The sequence below is a fragment of the Rhea pennata genome, chromosome Z (assembly GCF_028389875.1).
Source record: "Rhea pennata isolate bPtePen1 chromosome Z, bPtePen1.pri, whole genome shotgun sequence".
NCBI lineage: Eukaryota > Metazoa > Chordata > Aves > Rheiformes > Rheidae > Rhea > Rhea pennata.
Genome location: NC_084702.1, coordinates 24,874,254 through 24,890,045, shown reverse-complemented (window position 1 = coordinate 24,890,045; position 15,792 = coordinate 24,874,254).

The following is a 15,792-nucleotide window of genomic DNA, read 5'->3' as shown; positions in this document are numbered from 1 at the left end:
TAACTCCTAAACCCTACAATTCTGCTTAGAGCAAAGGAAAAGTAGGGCATTGTATAATGAATATTGCTAATTTGATACTGAAACAGAAGAAAATGTTAACCCTATGATATAACCTTGAGCATTTTCTGTGACAAGACCCTATTTTCCGTATATCAGTTTGGTGAGGCCTTGTCCTCCACACTCAACACAGGATAACGCAGAGTAATATGAGCAACAAAGGAAGAACTGGCACAATTCTAGCTCATGACCACAAGAGTCCATATTTTTTAAGATAATTACTTGATAGAGAGGAACAATTCTAGAGAGATTGTGGTTAACAGCACTAGTATTGATTTTGCCAGCCTAGAAAGCAGTCGGAGATCTGCACAGGAAAAGCTTCCTGCTCCTTTTTCCCATCACAGAAACCTGCTCTCACAAGTGCCGGTCATTGCCTCTGCGTGCGCTCTGGATAAGTTTTCTTTTATATTCCCAGGAACATTAAAATGATATTCTTTTCTATCAAGTATAAAAGCATCAATGATACACTGTTGTAGCATGCATTTTGTTGATAGCTGTCTGTCTGTTTTTCTAACTGGGCCTCATGATCTAGTAAACAGAAGTCACTCGTTTCGAATACAAATAAAGCAAATTGCACGTTAACTTTTTTTCTTGTTGTTGCTGCTTAAAGACTTGTTTCAATGCAGTATCCTTAAAAAGTATCCTTTAACAGTGCAATCTAATCTGATTGGTTATGAACTTTGTTTTCTTGTTTATTTGCTTAAATATTTTGGTGCCTGCAGATTCAGACAGTGCATATCTTAACAAAATTACCCAGCCCTAAGTCTCTGCTCTTCATTTCCCCACAAAAGCAACAGTTTAGGAGAAGGTTTGCTTTGCTTTACAATTCCTCAGTGGAGTCTTGGCACACGTCCTGCATATTGGTTACTAGGTGATTAGAAAGGAATACACTCACTGCTTATTTAGCATGAAAACTTATTGTTAACTTAATGGAGTTGCCTACTTTTAAAGAATAGGAATTTTTTACCCTGTTGAAATACAAATGAGATTTTGAATTTCTCTCCTCATACAGACTACAAACTATTTTATTTCAAGTAGGAATAGGTAAGTTTAAAGCCTGCTTTAGACTCAGTGTCCCAAGGGACCAGGGATGATGGTGTGTTTACATGGTGGGGGAGCAGGGGTAGTCTGTCTCTAAAGAGTGAGAACTGGCAGGCCTTATCTCATCAGCTAATAAATAATCACAAGAAATGAAGTTGTGAACAACTAAAAGACATTAGATGACTCCCTTGTGCGCCCAGCAAAGCACTGAATGGTGCTTGCATGCCTCTTGGAAATGGAATAGATCAGCTCTGGCTGGGAAGCTGGAGCTCAATGTCAAAGAAAGTCCTCAGAGCAACTGTTCTGAACTTTAACTCTTTAGAGGAAACTCTGAAGAACTCATCTTTCTTGAGCTGAATCAAATCCGGGTAGACGTAAAGCAGTTACAGATGCTACTGAAACTGACAGCCCTGCGGGGCCTTGGGGCTCAGAGTCTGACGGAGAACGCCGGCTGCCTGCTTCCCGGACTGTCTCCACCCCACACTATCAACTTTTTTCCTCTTTTAATTTTTCTTTGTTTTTCTTATCTCTTTTTTAATTTCTGTACATTATTTTACCTTTTTGGAAAATGTCTTAAATAAAAACATTTTCACCTGATTCTAGTATAGTGATTTTTATTTGATTGGCTTATTTCTTGAAATGTGGTTGCTAAAATATTTTACAGATTTATATCTCTACATTAGTAATGAATAGAACTGTTCTGGTAATCAATGTATCAGATTTTTTTTAATTGAACTTGTTACTTCAGTAATATTTTGTTTCAAATATTAGCTAATCAAATTGAAAGACAAGTGTTTCAAAACTATTCAGACATACATCCTTCCATTAAATCAGGTGACACAAATTTACTGCAGTATAGGAAAGGATTAAAATATTTTGTTTTAAATAACTTCATACTGGATGTTCTTAATAATATATTTTCTACATGATTTAGTCCTAGTCTTCTTTATTTCTGCTCTTATGACAGCTTTTCATTTCTACTCTAAATCTTTCCTACTCTAGAGGTGGAATGGTCTAAACAGGATATACTAACAAATCCATGTTTTTTATGGCAGAAAAAGAGATAAATTATTAAACTTAATTATGATATGAAACTAATATTGATATGAAATAAGTATTGATACCTGGAACTACTCTTACAAGAGAAACCATAGCTTCCTCACCCTATTCAGCACAGCCAAATCTATCACCTCCTACTAAATCTCAAAGTGAACCAGTTTGCAAGCTGTGTCTCCCAGTAATGTCAGGTAACACTACAGGCACGCTTCACTATTTCTGTATCAATACTTAGAATAATAACTGCTCATGTAGAAGTGCAATAGAGAATGAATGTCAGACAGGTTATTTTGTATGAATTATGTACGCATTATACTTGCTTTGCTAAAAATGTAAGCCTGAAATGAACGGGAATTTTGGCCTCACTTTATGCCAATGCTTTTAGGAGCAGTGCTCAAGCTTCCTCTGTTATCTTGTAAGACAGAAAATGAAATATTGACTGCTCATCTAATATTTAGACCCAAATTCTAAAACCTCATGTGAATGAAATAACAATACTTAACCTTTGCAAAACATACTCTTAAGCACCGCCATATACTGAGAACAGCAAAGTTCTTACTCATTTTCTGCAGAAGATACTCTGAGATGTCATAGATATCTGCTAATAACAACATTTATTGAGCTGAAATTGTTTTCTAAAATCTATTATTCTTGAAATAATTCTTTAGACATTATTTCTAGTTGCATCTATTCAGCTGGCATCTATAAATACAAATACAGCATACAAATGTATCTTCACTGAAAGCTTTCCCTAGCTAACAGAAAAAATGCACAAATAATAGACAAATGAACATATTTACCTAGCTGTGAGAATGATACTGTAATTTTCTGTAACTTCTGTAACTTCTTCTGTCTGTAAATTACATTTTTGTTACTCACTTTTACCATCTTTATCTTGTTTTAAGTATCTTTGACTGAATATCCTAGATAGGCAGTTTTATCAAATCAAGGATTTTTTTTTTTTTTTTTTTTTTTTTTTTTTTTTTTTTGCTATCACTTAGGTAATATATAACAATTTGACTAAGTCCATAGTACCATAAAAAAAATATGTATTTCATCCACATTTTTCCTCTGTTGACACGATCTTATTTTAACTAAGGCCTTAGAAAGATGCTGGATTCCTATTTCATTGAAAACAAATCATGGCAAGTTCTGAGGAAGTGGCTTTACCATCTTTTGTGTGATTACTTAAAATGTAAGATTAGAATTGAGATTACTTTTACATTAATCATTTACAGTAGTCATTAATAGACTACTATTTATGCTGCAAAATGTGAGTTCCTATGTACTACATAAAAAATAAACCAGAAAAAAGCATTCTTTAGGAAGAATTTTAATCACCAAATTATTTTTAGATTATAAAACTAAGCTAAAAATGCAACTAAAATAGTTTTGTTCAGAAAAAAGCTCATTAAACATTATTTTTTTAATCCAGAAATTGAATGCTTCTTGTTTCTCACAAAGATTTCCAGATATATGTGCCTTCAAAAAAATTGGGGCCAAATTTACTAAAATTTATTATTGCAGTAAGACTGAAATTTTAAACTGGTTAGGATTCATTGTTAGTCCAACATTTGGAGAAGTAAATTCTAGCCAACTAAACTCTTGGTATTTAGTCAGTGTAGCCACTATTAAACAGATGAAGATTTTCACATGAGCAAACTGTCTCTCAAACATCTTTTTTTTTTTTTTTTTTTTTTTTTTTTTACCAAGCCCAAAGATCATTACTTTTTCAGCTACCTCCCTGTTTATTTGACAATTGTCTCTTAGAAATCTTTCAGTGTTAAATAGGCCTGAGTTCCTAACAGGTAGGTGTTGTAGAATCTTCAGAAACTTTCATTACATTAAGGCATGAGAAGCTTTGGTTAAGCGCTTACAAAGGAGGAACTGTGAAAGGTACGTAGGGTGAATGACTGAACACTTCAAAAATGAAACTTCTCTGTAAGACATAGAAGACTTGCCTAGGCAGCCAGCTTGGCCCGATGGTCTCATCTAGTCATGCGGAAGAAAAGATTAAGGGGGCTGAAGTATTCTTAAAAGCGTATGACATTTTGCACTGCAACTGGAAAGCATCTAGTGTGGCTACTGCAGAACTGTAGCACTCACAAAATGTCTCAAATTCAGAGTATATGAAAAATGTTAAAGCTCCACAAAAATCTGAATGCTTCTCTGTCAATTTTTTGTATGTATAGAAAGAATGTATTATGGCTGTTTTTGCATTTGGCACTAGGCATGCAATTTTAAAACATATAAATTCATTTAAAGTACATGCAAATAAGACAAAATGTGTGATCCATTTTACAATTCCAATTTATCTGTGATTCCTGGGTGACCAAAACAGAAGGAAACTGTAGACGGCAGTAAGAATGGATTGGATGTCTCCCTTGCCCTGGAATCATTACTAAGGATTTCTGGGATACCACGTGTATGTCACCTGCAGAAGTTTTTCAGCCTAGGTTTGAGGATTAGGCAATTTTTACTGTCAGACTGGTTAACTGGAAAGGAATAGAGAGAAACAAAAAGCACAGACAAATAAAATAAAAAAGGAAATATTTTCCCCCATGAGGCATAGAGCAAGAGAGAAAAAAAAGGAGGGACAGAGGGACAGACAAGGAGACAGAGCGAGAAAGGGAGAGAGGGAGAGAGGAGAGAAGAAGGGAGGGAGAAGGAAATAGGGAGAGGGAAAGGGAGACAGAGAGGGAGAGAGAGAGATTTCCTATTTCAAGTAAATGTATGTGCTAGATTGAAAAATTTGAAATTGGTGATATAAATGAAATCAGAAATTTATATATTTAACCAGTAAATATCTTAATAGATTAAGCAATGTCAAGACAGGGATGTAGCAGTCTACTTACCTATGAAGTATCTTATGCAGTAGAGATTAGTATTTTGTGCTATAACTGCAATTTTAGTAACTAACAACATAACAGGTTAGTTGATGGAGCATTTCAAAAAGTCAAAAAATAATTGAAGAAATAGCTTGTATAAGAACCCTGTATGTATGTTTTGGAGCACACAGAAAGAATGTAATAGGATCTATGTTGAAAGGAAATTTATTTTTTAAATGCATTTTATAGTACAGAAAGATCAGTTAATATGGAGTTATACTTGATTTATGTTAATAAATGAATGAAGAAGTTAGTTTTTAGTATTTCTTGTGATTTAAAATAATACTTGATTTTAACTGAGCTTTTCTTCAGTTTAAAAATAAACATTAATATTATATAGAAATCAGGTAACATATTTTAATAAATATGATGTCAAGATTATGGTAACTAAATACTAATAAACTTATTTTTCTTTATAGTTCTGAAAGGGACTGTTATTCCTGCTTTACATTTTGTAACCAATATAGTTCATAGTTCATATATTCATAGTTCTATGAATTAGTAATGAGAAATATATTGAGAAATCAAGGAAAGATTAAAACAATGTTTGTATCAGATTTCAGGAACAAAATATGCTACCATGACAGTAGAAATCTGTAGTTTCCACCAACCAGCACTAGAAAGAGCTTAACACTTTTGTTTCACAGATTTTTTATATTCCAGTTCCTCAGTATCACTACACATAATACTACTAATTTACTAAGGAATCAAACTAAGTATGATCTGTAAATTTCCTTTGACAGCCTTTCCCAAATTTGCAAACTATATGTATTTTTCAGATTTAATGTCTTCTCTTCAAAAATTCATATGAAACTCCTACTGCTATGAATACGAGCCTACAAGCATATGCCATTAGGTGGGAGTACAGGTAGGACAATGTATTTCATGCATGGCGTGTGTAGTGAGAGCTTTTTGCCAGCCTTCTGTGTGCAAATGGGTCCAAACTGAAAACAGTACCTACAAACTTTGAATTTCAGGACATCATTGATTTTGGCTCCTAATGTCACAGCCATAAAATATGTACCTGCTGGGGTCTAAAAACAAGAGCTTAACTAATCTGGGATAATTTAGAAAGAAAGCAACTCAGTTTTCTGTGAAACATACTCTCCTTTATTCTATGCTATTATTACTTCTAGCCAGGACCATGAAACTTTTTGTAGTTGTAGGTATCGCCTGTTTCCCAAAGTGCCTTCCCCTTTTCTCTTTGCACAATAACATTTGTAAAACAAACTTTTTGACATTAGTAAGTGTCACTTTGAAAGACAATTTCTTCAAGCTCAAGAAGCAGAAGTTATATTACTGTCCCCTTGATTTGTACCAACAGGATTAAAAGGGGGAAAGATTTGCCCAGCCCAAACCTTTCCCAAGCTGTATAATCAGAACCAGCTATTCAAAACCAAACACAGGCTGCATTTCTTCTTCTGGCCTGCAGACAAAACATGTTAGTTTTTGCCACTGTGACTATCATACAGCATTGTGGGCAACTTCTTGACAAAGAAGAGAGAATTTTGTATTTGACTTGTGAACTTGATTAAGGTGATTATTACTTTCTTAAAGGTAATATAAAGATGCATTCGCTATCTTAAAAAACTAACAGTTTGCCTCTTTGGAAATATTAAATAATAAGTAACTGATTTAATAAGTAACAAATATTTATTTATTTAGCAGAAAGATAAAATTAGAAGATATTTACATTATGGAAGAAAAAGTTGCTAAATAAACAGACTTCTTAATGTTCACATTAAAAATATCATTATACTTGGTATGACCATTTTTTTTTCTGGACTTGAAGCTTTTTTCTCTTTTAGGATCTCTTCATAGTCCCAAGATTGCTATTTCCTCAACCTATTATCTCTTTTGTCTGCTTCTTCAACATAAGTGCTTAAAATTATTTTTTGGCTGATTTTTAAAGATAAGAAAGTATCTAAAATAATTTGTTATTACTAATGCTCATAAAAGAATAGTGGTTTTTTGGAATATATTATCACAGCTGATTGTCCTTTTCACTTCTGAGCTTTATGTTTGTCCTCTACTTTAGCATACTGGAATATACTAAAACATTAAAATGCTCCCACTGTGCTTTCTTGTGCTTTCTAATAGTGAGGGCAAGAGGACTACGGGGGGAAATAGAAGAATCAATGACTGAAAAACCATTAAAGAAAATGATACCTTTATGAAATGTAAGCATACATGCCCCAAACATGTAACTGACAGTAGAAATGATCTTCTCATTTGTCAGCATAGTTTAATCACCTTAATTTTTTCAGCATTCACATGCAGTACCAGTAATATCTTGAATGTAGTTCTACATGAACTGTATATGAATGATTTATTTACTCCTTAGAATTTAGCACAGGGAGGAGGTATAAAAAGTGTATGTTAAATATAGACATCACAGATTTTTCAATACACTATCCCTGCAACCTCTTGATAATGCTGAATGGAAAAAAAGCAACAAATTATGAGACTGGTTATTTGAACGAGGGATTCTTATAGCAGTTCAAATTAAGAAAAGCAAACCTTCTCATCTGATAGTAGGAGATATAGTGTTCCTAAATATTTTCATTTGTTAAATCCTTCATTTTTTGAATATAGGCAAAGCCACTTCTCAGTTTACAGTCAGGAAGATAATGAAAAATCAGGAACAAACCTGCATCACTGCCAGAGCTAAAGATCCTCATGACCACATGATTAATTTGAACTGTGAGGAACTCCTTGTCATTTTGGTTGCACCTTTTTCCAAAGCAGAGGGTACAGATGGCATTTGCTACACATCCAGTGAAGGAGCTTACAGGAGAGAGCTGCCTTCTCTGTCTGAGAGGTCCAGAAATGCTCTCACGGGATCCAAAGCTTCAAAGCAAGCTTGTTCTTCTAGTAGACAAAAACACGTGGAGTTTTCAGCTTCCTTTGATGGCAGCTTTCTCAGGGCATTTCTTGCAATCATCATGTGAAGATTACAGCCTTCTCTATATTTCTCATTGAAAGTCATAGTTCACCCATTTTCAGGCAGTGAAAAAGTATAAAAATCTAGTCTGCCCACAAAGCTTTCTCCTTCTCTACTTAACTGTGTGGATGCCTCTCAGAACTACCACCAGCATAAATCCCAGCCTTATTTGAAATATGTCTCTGTATTTTTTTCTTAATCGTGTTATGGTTATACGAGGGTCTTCTCTGAGTTGAGACCAGCTTCTGAAAAGCAGCTGAGGGGTTGGACCTGGAGGGGCCTTCATCCTTTTGTTACATCTTTTCTTCCTTTTGATAGCAACAAGGATGTCTGCAAATGCAAGCAGTCCTTGTCATCTCATAACTGCTCAAAAGAGAAATGAACATTTCCATAGGTAGATTCTGAAAGAAAAAAGGATTCAACACAATGTGTTTAATGGCACCTACAAACTAGTTAAGAAGAATGCATATTTCTATGACAAGTAAAAGGAAAATCTAACTACCGCTAGTATAAATTATAATTCTTCTTATAGGTCATGCTTGTTAAAATTTATCCTGTATTAAGAGAGGGTGAGAAATCCACTGCATGAAGTCCTTAAAATCTCTTCTAATTTCTATATTGCTGTGAAACTGAAAATATGATCTTTTATTTCAGTCTTAAATAAAATATAGTTAGTTTTATGATTTTTATATTATTTTCTGACTATAGAAACAATCAAATAAGCTGTTAAAAAGGAAGGATACTATTGCATATGAATAAAAACCTTTCAGTTTTGGAAGAGGAAAGGCAGCAGAATTAAAGTACTGCAGATTCAAACTAAGAGCTGAACTAGGAGATGTTATCTGTCCCTTTCATTTCTACAAAATGAACAGCTGCAATATTATGCACCAAAGCAGAGAAAATAGATCCTCAGTAAGTAACACATTTATAAAAATCCTCAGCTAGCCTCACATTTAAAGAAGATGTTGATGATAACACTTCATATTCGCAGAATAAGAAACAATTAGTTTAAATATTTTTCTATTGTATAATTCTCAAATATGTTACACATCCATTTCTATAGATAGTTATCTCCTATAGGCAGTTAGTCACATATTCTTCACTTTTTCTCTTATTTTTAAATTAAATAAATTATTCTTCCATTCACTACTGCTGAATTTACTTTTCATTACCGTCACACTATTTTGCTTTTTCATCATGTGCTTATTGAAAATATATGCAGTATATGTTAGATATATAGTCTTTTGTTGTTAATAAAAAGCAGTTTAGTAAGAAAACCATAGACTTTTTTAAAAAGCATGCCACTATAAACTTAACTTATAGTAACATATAACAAACAAAAGCATATTAACTCTTCTTTTCTAAATGAATTAATTATTTTTGTCCAAATATTTCTTAATTTGTATACTATTCACACAGCATAAAATTATATAACTATACAGTACTGAAGAAATATGATCAATTGTTTATCCAGTAAGAAAAAAGATATTAAAAACAAATACTTGGATAATTATAAAAAATTATGCATATATACACAATACTTTACATGAACAATTTTTTCTTATCTAGTCTAATTTCTGAATAAATTCAGTATTTTAAGTATAAACGGTATTCTCATTTTTTATATCTTCTTTTATAGAGAGCAAATGATCATAAGAATCACTCCTGATACTGTTCTGCTCCTTTAATGATGTAGAATCTATTTTCACAACAATTCCTTTTCAGAATTTGATTGCAGAAGGGGTGTTGGCTCATTATATTAATGGAAATCAGTACTACCTTGATATTTCCAGCCAGCTCCCTTTTAGCTCCTGCAGCTGTTTGAGGCTACAATGAAAAACTTTCAAACATTCCTGCTCCCAAATTTTAGGGGAGGAGAAAAAGGGAGGAGCTGGTGATGCCACAGAAGACATAGAAGACAGCAGCAAATTACAGAGGATGCAGACTCTTAGTTCTTAACTGCTGCTGAAGTACAAACGAGTGCTCCTCACAGGAGTCACATTGGCTGGATAAATGCATGTTGTCACACAGGTCACCGGGCTTTGATTTCCTTGCTAAATTCTGTTCCTGTCTCATCATTTCGTTACATCGTCGGCTCAGTTCTGTTTTAGGCAGACTCTCTCACCACACACACCGCTGCTGTATAGTGACTTCTCATCATGCACTAAATGGAAAGTGATTGGTGTCTGTCCTGCGTGCTTCATTTCTTTTTTGTATCCTTTTTTTCTTTTTTTTTCTTCTAAGGAGCAATGAGTGAGTTTTGCCTGCATCAAACTTAGCCCTCTTTCTCCTCTCTCCCCATATCTTATTCATTATTATTCATTCATTCACTCATCATTCATTAGCAAATTAATTATATTTCTGTGATAGTTAGATGAGAACTTCCAGTAATTCTAGAAATTGTAGAATGATCAGTGCAACATCCTGACTCTATAATTAAAGCTCAGAGTAAAAGCAACTTTTATACATAACATGGAAACAAAAACCATACTGGATACACTAGAAACATTATGGTACAAAGGTGTAAAACCTTGTTGCTTTTCTTTACAAAACGTCAGTATCATCTTAGTGAGGGACCACAGCAGCTGAGCTACCAACATTTTGGGACATAACACTGAAGCTGGGAGAATTTTTTCTCCCTTTATGAAAGGCATTCAGTATAAGTATTCCCTGAGTGGTGACAGCCATGTTCAGCATCCACTCCATTGGATGCTTGTCTAACCAATATACTGCTTTACTGCCTTGCAAAAATTTTTCTAGAGTAGAGATCTGTATTAAATTCACCTTCCATGAAAGCAAAGATAAAAATATAGGCTAACATACTACCCTGCTTAGATTGCTCCTTTTTTTTCTCTGTCTTTAAAGAATATTGATTGTCAAGAATCCCTATTTTAAATGCTTAACACACATTGTAATGGCATAGACCATACACAAAAAAAGGGCATGCCAAAAGGGCCACGAAGACATGTATTCCCTGCAGCAACAGAATCATAAATTAAGTATATGAGCTAATGTCAAAGGCCAAGAAACACAGAAGGCAGGAGAACCATTTAACCGAGAGTGTCTAAACAGTCCCTGGATCTACATACAGCTCTGCCTGAATGGACATTTTAACCTCCTAGCACTGAATTTTGGAGCTTTCTAAAACTAGACATAAGTAAGTTTTGGATTGTAGTTAATTTTTACAGTAGAATAAGTATAAAACCAAAAAGCCTTTCATGCTATAAGGTGCATTTCAGACACCAGATTAAACTATTGCCTATTCCAGCTGGGAACGTCCCATGTGCATCCAGCCACAGCAATATGCACATTTGGAAAGGCTATGGCTCCCTCTGATGTTGGTTTTTTTGAACTTCATTGAGAAATTTTATGTTCAAATTTTAATCACTTGCATTTCAAACTAAGCTCACTCATACAGTGCCCGTTAGCACATGTTCCTCTAAGCACCGAAACATCCTTTTTAAAAAAGCAAGAATGACATTTCAGTCCACCTCGATCCTCCATTTACGGTAAAAGTCTTTGAAGGATGATGCTCCTTTGATCCAAAAAAGATAGTTCTGTTCAGGCTATTTAATTTGAAGAAATCTTTTACAGATTTGAAAGTTCTCTTAGGAATGGAGTGCCACCAGGGGCACATATATTTATAGCCATTATATATAAAACATTCTTGTACTCGCAGTTTTCAGGAAGAGGAGAAGCTCATGATGCCAAAGAATCCAGCACTAAATTACAGAGGAAAGGCTGTAATTCACATAGCTGCATGTAAAATATCAGTGTGTTTTCTGAAAAGGGCTTCCAAGCATAGTCTAGACTGCCACAGACAATCCAAAGAGTACCCTTGAAGGAGCTGCTCTGTATAGCAAATGCATGTCTTGACAGGAGGACTCTAGACTCTCCTATTTTACATCCTTCATTTGATTTTACTTGTGCAGATGTTCATGAATAAGTGTTCCAGGAAAAAATCCCTGCTGGGTCAATAAGAGCAAATTTTGACCAGATTTCAGGAAGATCTGTCCATCATTCTTGTAATCTTCCAAATCTTTTCCTCCTAGCCAAAGCATAGACAAAAGCCAAGTTGTGTCTATTGAATGAGTGCATTCAAAAGATATCTGAGACCGTATTATTGGGACAGTGTTCACTGGAACACTAGAAAAATAAGCAAAGTTGTTTCAGTCATGATTTTTGATCAGTTCTGTCACAATGTGTTACTAGTACAAAGACAAGGTTTGGGGATAATAACAACCAAAGAGTATTAACAGCTTTACCTACAATTATGTGTCATTTCCCCTTTATAGAATGGGCCATTCTTTCTACTTCGTTCTTGCTAATGGCAGAATCTGGCATCATTTATCTGTGTTTTCATAGTGAAGCTGTGGCTAACCATTATTTCCAGATCTCCTAACATCTGGCCATTTCATTCCCACTTTGCACACTTATAGTGGTTGGCAGTTCAGATAAGTTTAAAGCTTCTCCAGTATTACATTAATGTTAAGCAAACCGCGCTCTGCCGTAGTTGCAATGTACTATTTGTACAAGTTATCTTTTCTCCAACCACTCTACTTATTCATTGAAAAATGATGGAGGAGATCATTTCAATACAGGCATTCCAGACTAACGGAATTATCGATAAATATCGAGGTTGTCCAAGCATTTTTACTACAAAGGGAATTGTATTATTCAATTCTAGTGGAAAAAAAAAAGAAAAAACTTCTAAGTCATGTGCATGTAATATATATTTACAATATTTTGTTAACAAGACGAGGGTTCAGAAAAGCAAAAATGTTGCTTAAGACTGTTCTGTATCTTCAACATTAATTTCAAACCGAAAGTTATGAACTGAAGTTCATATCTAGCAAAACTTTCGAATCTTCAGTTTCCACCACTATCCCCAATACTCATATTTATACCAGTCCATTCTTTACAAGTGATAATGATAACATTGGACTGCACCTTTACCCACAACAAAAAATGACCAGGAGTAAGGGAATAATCGCTAGACGTCTGATATAAAGCCACTGAAATCTCATGACATATACAACTGTATACCTAAGCTATTATTTCACCAAGGTTTGTAGAGTCACAATGCACTAGTATCAGCATTTGCAAATTACTTTCCCAAATATAACTCATCAGTAACAAAGGAACAACAGTCTGCCTAGTACCAGCTTCTGATTTTTTATTTATTTCTCAGTCTATAGAAATCACTTCCATAGAACAAAAATTCTATAAATCCTTCATTTAACTCCAGAAAATCTTACTGAATTCTCTTAGGGGTGCGTATTTCACCTGTCTCATACCTGTTCTGCAATAAAAACAGACAATAAGAAGATTACTCAAATGAAGACTGTATTAAATATTTTATCTGTATACTTACATGCCCGTACCATCTCTAATGGAGACAAACATATTAAAGACCAGTCTGAGAAATGAAGTGGTACAGGCTTGGGTGGCACAAATGAGCAGAAACACACAGATAAATTTGCTGTGATTGTACAAGCAGCTTCCAGCCTTTGGAGACATCAGAGTTGAGCTTCAGAACTTCTTTTTATTTGATCTATCTTTTGAGCATTTAGGATTTTTTAACTTTGTTGTTTTATTTCATTGACTGAGTTGGTTTGTCGTTTTCTTTGGTAGATGTACAGAGCTTTGATCTTTAGCTTCTCAAAGTGACTGCTAATGAAACAATACTCCCCACACAACTCCAGGGAAAAGCTTGATTGCTCAGGATCTGCACCTCAGGGGAAACGAGATAGCTGGAGAGTACCAATACCTCTTCGTTTTGCCCACAATGCAGAGGGTAGGACAGTACCAAAACTGTGGCTGGGTGGAAAGGCGGGCAAGGTACAATCATGAAGTGAAGACCTGGTTGAGATGTGTGCAGCCCAAAGGCAACCTCAAATGCTACACGGTCCTCTGTAGTTGTGAGTATATTGGAAAAACCCTCTAGCAAAAAAGTCTACTAGCAGATATTTGAGAGTGGAAAAAAACTAACACAGGGGCCTTAAATTGGATCAATAGTACCAGGGCAGGAATGTGACCAACTTTGGGTCATAATTTGATGTAATTATGACAATATTTGACTATTATTTTTGAGGTACTTGTACTGGTCAAAACTCACATAGATCTTCCCGTAGGCAGATTCCTATGACCAGTAATTATAGACCCCTATTTAATGGCATTTTTGCAGTGATCTGCTTCAAGATCTTTTACACAGACACAGAAAAAGAAACATTTCTAGATAGCTGCATTTAATGCTTTTTCCCTCATGTAATCTCAGAGTATATCGAAATAGAATTACCTTTGTTGACTCAATTTAGTAAAAACCAGCCATGAGTCAAAGATTGAACAGTTTTTTGGTACACCACAAGGAGGCGCAATTGATCTTTTCAAGCAACTAACTTGTTTTTTTCTTTTCTTTTTGGCCTGCCGCACTTTTAATGCTAATTGTGCTGTGAATTTTGATGGTTTTTGACATTTCCTTTTTGGTGTTAGATTAAAAAATAAAGTAGTAAACTTTCCATTTCTTTGGCTCCTTGCTAATGTAACTGACCTCCTCTCTAAACAGCATAGCTATGGGGGTTTTTTTGTATCTGTGTTTTTTCTCATCGATATTTCATTTCCCATGCGCTGCTGATGCTGATGTAGGAAAAAAAGAAGGGCCATGAGAAAGTCCCCAAATTATCATCATGATAGTGAGGTTTATTTACTTGTATAAAATACCTTAAAATGTAGACGTCCCAATATTTTGAGTAAAGATAGATAAATAGATAGGTAAATAGATAGATAGATAAGCAAACTAATAAAGGATGAAATACATAAGACAGTTCTACACTATAAGGAGGTAGTACTAGTTCAGTATAAAGAATATGTCTAGCTGTCAATTCTGTTCAAGTTTTGACAAAAAATGCATTAAATATTTTGCATCAGATGTCATTCATCTTGCTCTTTGATATGGTAGATAAAGAATATTTGTAATTTCACCTTGGTGTTGTTCATCAATTGCTTTACACAAGTACAATCAACCATTCTGGTTTAACAAGACTAAATGGTGTTTATATATCAAAAGGTTGTTGTTAACCTCTAGGCAAAACTAGTAGTATTTATATCTCACTGTGTTTCAGCGATTCCAGGTTACATATCACTGTATTTCTACAATGTGTCTTCTGTGATAAGAATAAAGTAGATTTCCTTTCTTTGCTGATTTTTATCTAACATTCAAGATTTTGTGAATATGGAAAATACGAGGCCAGAATATGATGTCCTGAAATATCTGTTGCTAATATCAGTATTGAGGAAGTGTTGATGACAAGTAGATAAAATACTTTTTAGATGAGGTTGTGCTGTTATTAACAGATGCCTTTTCATATAGATGCACAGTGGTCATTTCTTAATCAGATTCCCTTGAGATGACTTCCAAGAATCTCCACTGTTACCTTCACCTTTTATTTTTTCCTCCTGCAAAACTATTTCCCCTTCAAATCTGAACAACTATCTAGTTCTTAGAATTCAACATTTTTATATTGTTCTTGTTTTCCTTTGGGTGGAAAACCTGAAAACAGAAGCAGCAATTTCTTCAAAGCCATTGAGAATGTCTACAAAAGTTGCCTATATGTGCTGTTTCCTTTAGCATTTAAGTAAATAATTGTTCATTTTCTCACCATTCCTTGCTTCTTTTGGTCAGCATTTTGTCCTGAATCTCTTTCTTAGCTCTTTCTTTGAAAGATTTACCAATAAGGCCAATTTGGCTGAGATGGGAATACTTTTCCCACAAAGGTCCATTGAGCAGTACCTTTGCTATTGCATTTA